The sequence below is a fragment of the Mustela nigripes genome, chromosome 5 (genome assembly GCF_022355385.1).
Source record: "Mustela nigripes isolate SB6536 chromosome 5, MUSNIG.SB6536, whole genome shotgun sequence".
Taxonomy (NCBI): Eukaryota; Metazoa; Chordata; class Mammalia; order Carnivora; family Mustelidae; genus Mustela; species Mustela nigripes.
The window spans coordinates 101,918,122-101,927,293 of NC_081561.1; positions in this window are offsets into that span (position 1 = coordinate 101,918,122).

Consider the following 9,172-nt stretch of genomic DNA (forward strand, 5'->3'; position numbering starts at 1 on the left):
TCATATATTATCAAATGCTGGATCTTCATTATCTTTGGAATAACTACAGCACAATGATAAAATAAACATTTTTGTATCTTGATTTAGTATGTTCTAAATAACAATGATGTATATACAACATCCCTTTTAGACTTTTGGAAATAGAAATGTTGTGATAAAAGGACATTTTGTGTTTTTTCACATTTATTTCTCACATTCCTCTAAGTTGGGTTATATATATATATATATTTTAAAGCTTTTATTTATTTATTTGCCAGAGAAAGAGAGATCACAAGCAGGCAGAGAGGCAGGCAGAGAGAGAGAGAGAGGAAGGAAGCAGCAGACTCCCTGATGAGCAGAGAGCCCGATGTGGGGCTGGATCCCAGGACCCTGAAATCATGACCTGAGCCGAAGGCAGAGGCTTAACCCACTGAGCCACCCAGGCGCCCCTGGGCTATATTTTTTAATCTCAGTTTACAGAGGGAGAAACTAAAGAATTGGGCAACTAAATAATTCATCTAAGTTAACTCAATTATTCATCCAATATAGAAGAAGTTGTAAAAGAGATTTGAGCTCAATAGACAAACACAAAAGTCTCAGCTATTCATGAATGCAGAATACTTGCCTGTGTTCAAACTGAAGATTTACAAGTAGTTTGTTATTTATATTTTCATTTAATTCTGTTCATATAATATTAATTAAATGCATTGTGTAATGTTAATTAAAAGGTGTGTACATTTTATGTGTCAGTCCCTGTGGTAGATGGATTATCATATATAAGACTCCTATAAGACTCATTGCACTATAATGTGGGAATAATCCCCAATTTATAAGGAACCAAACAATTTATTTGTCTAAAGTCACATTCCTGTTAAGTGGAATAGCTGGAACTCAAACATAGTCAGACTCCAGACCCCGCAATATTAGTTGAGAGTTCAAATACTTTAGTGACTATCCAGGTTGTAACAGATATATTTTTTCCAGGTCTAATGTCTGAAATTTTATAGTCTCTATTGACACAATAGCTTTAGATCAATGGAATTGGTCAACTGTTAGTTTCTTGAATTCAAAAAGAATATTTTTGGTGGTTTTGTGCAAAATTCTAAAGTTAAAATAAAATGCCTAATTTTCACAAAGGCACCAAAACATTCCCTGTTTTCTCCATTAGTTTTTATCCCAGTGAACATTGTACTATTCCTAACAATTTGATGAAGGCGATGAAGTGAATTAGTCCTCCAGATTGTGAAGGCTTGTGGAGTTATGCCCTTTTGGAAGCATTATTTGTTCCAGGAATGTCAAAACTGGCAACTTCTTGATGGCAGTTTGTTTCTCCATCTGCCCCATACATTTAGAGCAGTTATGAAGTGAAGAATGGATTTCATACCATGCAAGTAGGTCTTTCTTTTCTTGTGTTGCCAACCTGATTTCTCGAGGGAGAAGTCACCTGTGTGCTGGGCTTCTTTGACCGGCCAGGTGAAATTGTTACATTTTTTGACAAATCTTAAGGAATCTTAAAAGTGACAGACAAATGAAATCTAAATATGGTGTTTCTGTTATTAGTTGTAGATTAGGCTATGCTCTGGTGACAAATACACTTAGTGACTTGATAGACAAAGTGTGTTGCAGGTGCCACAGTGAGGCGGCTTCCTTACAGACTGAACCTTGGAGATCCAGAATGACAGAGCACCAAACTGCCAGGGCTTGTGAGTGCAGAGGGTTAGGCAGAAGCTTTTCATGTCTTAGTCCAGAAGTGATATAGGCCACTTTTCCTCACAGTCCCCTGTGAGGTCACAAGGTCCTGTCTAATATATGAAAACAGGAAATACGGAATAAAAGATGGTAACATCCCTCTTTTCTCAAAAAATGTATCTTTCAGTATTCTAGCCTTTTTGATGATGCAGATTATACAATCTGATATATCACCCAGATGAGTCATGTAGCTTTGGGTTGTTTACTAATTTACTTTGAAAGATAAATCAAATCTACCACTTTTTGGGAATTAATTTACCCCAACTTTTGACTTTAATGTTTGGAAAGATTGTTTATATAATATTGTGATCTCAAAAATTAATGTTGCATAATTTCCTCAATCAAAAGATAACTAGAAGAAGATGTAAACATTCCTATTTTTCTCTAAAACATTGTCTTCTCTAACATCTGAAGCATTTCAGGAGTTTTAAGGACCTCTGAAAAGCTTATGTGTCTCTGGCCGAGTGACTTAGCCTCCCGAAGACATATGTCCTTAAATGGATACAAGGAAAGTGGCAACATCCCTCACAGAGTTGTATTAATTGAGAAAATCCATGTAAATACCCACATGTGAGACAGGAAATCATCTAAGTTCTAGAGGAGAACACAGGCAGCAACCTCTTTGACCACAGCCTCAGCAACTTTTTGCCAGGCACATCTCCAGAGGCAAGGGAAATAAAAGCAAAAATCAACTACTGGGATTTTATTAAAATAAAAAGCTTCTGCACAATAAAGGAAACAATCAACAAAACTAAAAGGCACCCTTTAGAATGGGAGAAGATACCTGCAAATGATGTCTCTGATAAAGGATTAGTATCCAAAATCTATAAAGAACTTATCAAATGCAACACCCCCCAAAACAAATAATCCAATTAAGAAATGGGCAGAAGACATGAATAGACATTTTTCCAAAGAAGACATACAGATGGCTAACAAACACATGGAAATATGTTCAACATCACTCCTCATTGGGTAAATACAAATCAAAACTACAGTGAGATACCACCTCACACCCATCAGAATGGCTAAAGTTAACAACACAGGAAACAACAAATGTTGGCAAGGATGCAGAGAAAGGGGAACCCTCTTACACTGTTGGTGGGAATGCAACTGGTATAGCCACTCTGGAGAACAATATGGAGGTTACTCAAAAAGTTAGAAATCTATCTTATAATTCAGTAATGGCACTAATAAGTATTTTCCCTAAGGATTCAAAAATACTGATTTAAAGAAAAACATGCACCCCAGTGTTCATAGCAGCATTATCAACAACAGAAAAATTATGGGAAGAGCCCAAATGTCTATTGCACTAATGAATGGATAAAGAAGCATTTATATTTAATGGAATATTAGCCATCAAAAAGAATGAAATCTTGCCATTTGCAATGGTGTGGATGGAGCTAGATAGTATTATGGTAAGCAAAATAAGTCAGAGAAAGACAAATACCATATGATTTCACTCATATGCAGAACTTAAGAAACAAAACAGATGGGTATGGGGGAAAAAGTGAAAGGCAAACCATTAAAACAGACTCTTAACTATAGAGAATAAACCAAGGATTGTGGGAGAGGTAGTGGTGGGGGATGTGCTAAATGGGTGATGACCATTAAGAAGAACAGTTATTGTGATGATCACTAGGTGCCATATGTAAGTGATGAACCATTGAATTCTATTTCTGAAACCATTATTACCCTACATGTTAATTAACTGGAATTTAAATAAAAACTTGAAATTACAAATAAGATAAATAAATAAATAAAAATAAAATGGGATTGGGGCACCTGGGTGGTTCATTTGGTTGAGCATCTTACTTCAGCTCAGGTCATGATCCCAGGGTCCTGGGATGGAGCCCCACATTAGACTCCCTGCAGAGCAGGGAGCCTGCCTCTCCATCTCCCTCTGCCTGCCAGTCACCTTCCTTGTGCACTCATGCTCCCTCATGAATGCTCTCTCTCACTCTCTGTCAAATAAGTAAATAAAATCTTTGAAATAAATAAATAAAATAAAATGGGATAATGCTAAAAAAGAAAAGTATAGTAGTTCTTGGAGTTACTGAACTTCAGTGAAGTTAACTAGTGCTTGGGTGGCTCATTGGGTTAAAGCTTCTGCCTTCAGCTCAGGTCGTGATCCCAGGGTCCTGCGATTGAGCCCCGTGTCGGGCTCTCTGCTTGGAGGTGAGCCTGTTTTACCTCTCTCCCTGCCTGCCTCTCTGCCTACTTATGATCTCTGTCTGTTGAATAAAATAAAATCTTTAAAAAAAAATCTCTTTATGTGGACTTAATTTCCACAAACAACATATAAATCCCAGAACATATAATTTAAGCGTAATTGTTGTAGACATGTAAAAATTATAGAATAAGAAATGTTATATAATTTTCAACTTTCAGTACTCTTTAAACTTCATGTTTAGGGTTGTATTATTACGGGTTGCATTGTGTCTTTTTCAAAGCTTACATACTGGAGTCTTAATCCCCAATACCTCAGAATGTGATCTTATTTGGAAGTAGAGACGTTGCAGATGTAATTAGTTAAGAAGAGATCATACTGGAATAGGGTGGGCTCCTAGTCCAGTATGAATTGGTGTCCTTACAAAAAAGGAAATTTTGACACAGAGACAACATACAGAGTGAAGATGATGTGAAGACACAGGGGAATACTATCTACAGGCCAAGGGATGTCTGAGGTCACCACTCTCAGAAAGAATCAATCCTGCCAACAGCTCAGTCTTAGACTTCTAGGCTCCAGAATTGTGAAACAATAAATTTCTGTCATTTAAGCCATTCAGTTTGTGGTATTTTGTCATTATAGCCTTAGAAAACATATGCAGGTTGTCATGCATTTCAATCTTTATGTATCTTAAACTCCACTAGAAATGACTAATATTAAAAAAATTATGAATATTGATTTACATTTCCAGCACTTTATGAGGAAATCTTGCAAGACAGGCATAATCTGAGATCCCTTACCTCAGCTAGATAACTTGCCCAGATATTAAATTGTAAAACTCTTAAGCAACCATGTGACTAGATTAGTAAAAATGTATTTTTTTTTTTTAAATAGAGGGAGTTTCTTATCTCCAACTGTCTAGGGCATTATGTTTTGCAAACTAATCTGTGTAACTCTGCTCCTGAAATTTATATTCAGCGAAGGGGTGCACATCTTTGCACTCTGTCACATGGGTGGTCAGCAAAGATTAATTGCTTATCCTCAAACTAGCTGGAGATATAAATGCCTTTTGTTGGCAGTGGGAGGTTTTGTCATGTCAATGGATCTTTCCTTGGATCAAGTTTTTATAAACTAAATTTATCTCTAGGCTTTGGATATCAGAAGGCAGAGGACAGAAGAACTTGTGGTACCATGAATAGGTATCTCTTTTGGGCTATATAGTAATATCTTAGCTGTTTGGAATTTAGTGTCTATGTGTGCTTCATATAGCAACACTCTCTTGGGTCTTTATTACAGTGATTCCTGATTTTTTCAAATGATTTTTTTGTTTGTATATAGATAGTTGAAGCTCACAATAGATCATTTGTAAAGTCCTTTAGCTGTACTTCTAACAAAAGCACCAAAGATTTGTTTTCAGAGCTACAACTGTTTATACTGTGGCTCTAAACCTGAGCTTTAAATACAAATAAAATTTCTCTTTTCAGTTTGCTCCTTCCTCTTCTCTTCCACTTTTCTCCCATTTATATTGTGGTAATGAGCACTTGATGTCATAAAATATCCCCTTAGGAGCAATTGAATGTGTGTCTAACTGGGAAGACGATGTGTAGACTCTAAATCAAGTTTATTTTACCCAGGAGGTGCTACTGTAATGTTTGTGAGGCCAGAGTACGCAAGACAGAGATCAAACTTGGGAGCTAACCTCTCATCATTACCTTTGTGATTGCCAATTTGAATCTTTCTTTCTTTTTTTTTTTTAATGGGAGACTTTTATTTTCCCATTTTTGTGTCCTCAGGTAGAATCCTACAAACATAAAATTTCTTTTTTATAAAATTGACAGTTGTAAAAAGAAAATCCTAAGGATACTCATTGTCCCTGATGAGTAGAATATGATTCTGTTCTTCACCTGCCAACCCTAGCTTAATGTCTCCAGTGCTATGTTGTCAAATTGCTATATATTCATTTTTACCTTATGAATATCAACTGTGTCTTATTTATCTGGATATTGTTTTTATCTCCTAGAATGGAAATCATTCTTTCATATCACTTGAATGTACTCTATCTTTGATGACAAAACCTCCAGGGTATGTGTTGAATAACATCATGTATCTTCTCTAAGTTCAAAGACTTGTGAGAAACATTTATATGTGAAGATTCTTAACATGAAGATGTTAACAAGAGATGTTAATAAGAAGATCCTTAACAAGAAGAAGAACATGTGAAGATCTTAACATGATTTACCCGTGGTTGTTTTTAAGCTTTAAGATATAATTCATTTCTGTATTCCATTATGTAAAGTTATTTAATGTCATGATCATAAAAATAATATATTATAGACACTTTCTATCATAGGTTCCTTATTTTTTATAAAAATAGACTGAATCTCAGGGAACTGTTCATGGCAGTCTATTTTCAGTAGTAGTGAGTGACCTTGAACTCTGATCTACCTTTCCATACACATTTCACACACATCACTGTATCACTCTGCTTCAAAACTCTACTAGTGAGGTGTGATGGCTCTGCTGCTTCAATTCACTGTTTTCAATTCACCTAACAACTTGGAAGAAATATTGTTGTTGACTGTAGAAGTTGGGTTTTGAAAATTTTTCAACTGTAATGAAAAATTGGCTCTTCTAACTTGAGCCAATTTTCCCATTAGTATCTCTTCTGAGTCATTTATAAGATGGTTCTGTTGCCCCTGGCATTGTTCTTGGAAGAAACGTTCTCTAATTAATATTCAGTTCTCTAGTTCTGTCACACAAGGTCCAGCACATATGTATATCAGCACATAATAGGCTCTCAATAAATATTATTTCCTTCTCTGCTTTCTCTTCAGTAACTTAAAACATTCTTATTTATATTTTTTTCCTCTCTTTTTCCCTTTGGTTTAAAATTCTGATCCCTAACATTGTGAAGACAAAGAATACAATTCCTATCCTCCTCCCAATTTTCATTTTGAAAGTCTATCTCCCTAGACATATATATATATATATATATATATATATATACACACACACACACATGTATGTTATAGATATATTTCTATAACATACACACATATATGCTTATATGAAAATCATACATATATGATTATATATATATTATATATATAATGCAATGGCTATTTCTCTGGCCTTTGCTTCTCTGTATTCTTGCTATTTCTCTCATGTGGAAAATATGTTAGGGTTTAGTCTAAGCCTCTTATCTTTTTTCTCATTTTTTATTCTTTGAAAATACTTCTTTTGGTAAATCTACAAACCTGATTCTGGGTTTCAGTTTTATATTCTTCCAACTCGTTGCTAATTCTTATTATCTTGAAATCATATTAAATTCTCTATGCTTAAACACTTCCTTCATAACTGTCTTTACTTTCGAGTAACTGTCCTACTTCTATTTTTGATATATCTGTTCTTTATCTGATTCAACATTTCCTTTGCAGAATCAGCCCCCACCGACTAGAGTTGACTATGATTTGTTGAGGTCTTTTATTCATTTTTTTTTCTTTCTCACTGCTACCATTATTTCAATAGCCAAACTTTAAATAGCCACTTGGACTGCTCTTGCCTTAAGTCTTCCTCCCTATTTGAATTCTCCTGACTTACTGCTGATATTTCTAACCCCAAACTTCAAGCGTGTACCTTCTTTAGTCAGATATACTTAATGGTTTTTCATTGTCATACTGTAAAATACAAAATCTTTAGATTTTCAGTGAAGGTTCTTGCAGTGTATCCTTAAAAAACCATTTGTACCTCATCTTCTACTATTTCACTTTGCAGATTCCTCAAGCTGAGCAAAATCCCATAATCTGAACTTTGAAAATCTGATTCTATGTGTATTAGGAGAGTTAAAATATATATGTATCATATGTCTACTTATAAGACTCTCTTTTATAGATTCATTGAGATTTGATGTTGAGAAAATTCAAATTGCTGTGGAGCTAGTGTAAGTGATAAATGACAATAAATTTGATTTTATTATATTTTTTCCTGATAAAGCTGAACTTATTTACTAATGTACTAAGTGTCTGAAAACTTGTTCTATGCTTTTCTGTGATCTTTGTGATCAAACTGAAATCTCCCTTGGGTAATTTTGGTAATGTTAAAAATTTATAATTATTTTTAGGTTCCAACTCTAATTCAACAAGATGTTTGCTTTAATTGCTAAAAATTTTGTTTCGAAGATACCTGAAAACACTTGTTAACTAATATGGACTATAAAGTCATAATCATGGTGATAAGGAAGCAGCCTTATACAGAACACACAAATTCCTAATGTAACTTACAGGACTCAATTGCATTTTTCCCTTGTTAAAAAAAAACAAACACTAGGATAAAGAAGACAGTTGAGAAAACTGAGTTTAAGTAAACGGTTTGAAATCATATAAGTATTTTTTGGTAAGTAGTGTTCAAGTCAAGATGTGATTCTCAGAACTAGGTGCTTAAGCAATCTTAACCCCAGGCATAACAACGCTTGAAAGCATTCCACAGCAGGAACATATGGACTCTGGCAACAGACAATTGAGTTCAAAGCCCACACATGATATTTACAAGTTATATGTCCTTGGGCAAATTAGCTAATATCTTTAAGCCTCAGCTTTCTCATCTACAAATGAGAATATAATAATGACTCTGTAGCATTGATTTTTTTGTGTGGATGAGTGGAATAACAAAAATTAAGTATCTAGTACCATGTCTAACTCATAGTAGATACTTAGTAAATAACCTATCATTAGGAGGATTGGTAGTAATAGTCATCAATAAAAACATTTTTGTTTGCCCTCTTTCCTTAGTTAGAGAAAATTTTTTACAAGACAGGTGAAAAAGCAGGGAGGATAATTTATAACAAACTCGAAGGTTCTAGTGGCCACCCTTTTTTAATGCTTTAATCTTTCAGATAGAAATGTAAAAGAAAAACACAGGTGTATGTATCAAAAAGTTCAGGTTAGAATGTCATTATGGAATTTGATGTACTGGACATCTCACTGTGATGGTAAATAGGTTAAAAAATTCTCTATATTAAAAAAAAATGAACTAGAATTGTGGGAATGAGTTGAAAATAAAAGTTGTCCTATGAAGTAGTGATGGTTGTTCTCTTGTAGTCTTTTTTTTTTTTTTTCTTTCTTGGTTTGTTTTCTGGGGGAGGGGCCTGCCACGTGGGTTTTCAGTCAATGATGTTCCCTGAGTTAAGTCCCCTGCCAAACCAGTTGGCTCTGAGGAAACTGGTTTTTTTTCAGGCTTTTGTTCTCTGGTGGTTTTTATGTTTGTTTACTTTTTTTTTTT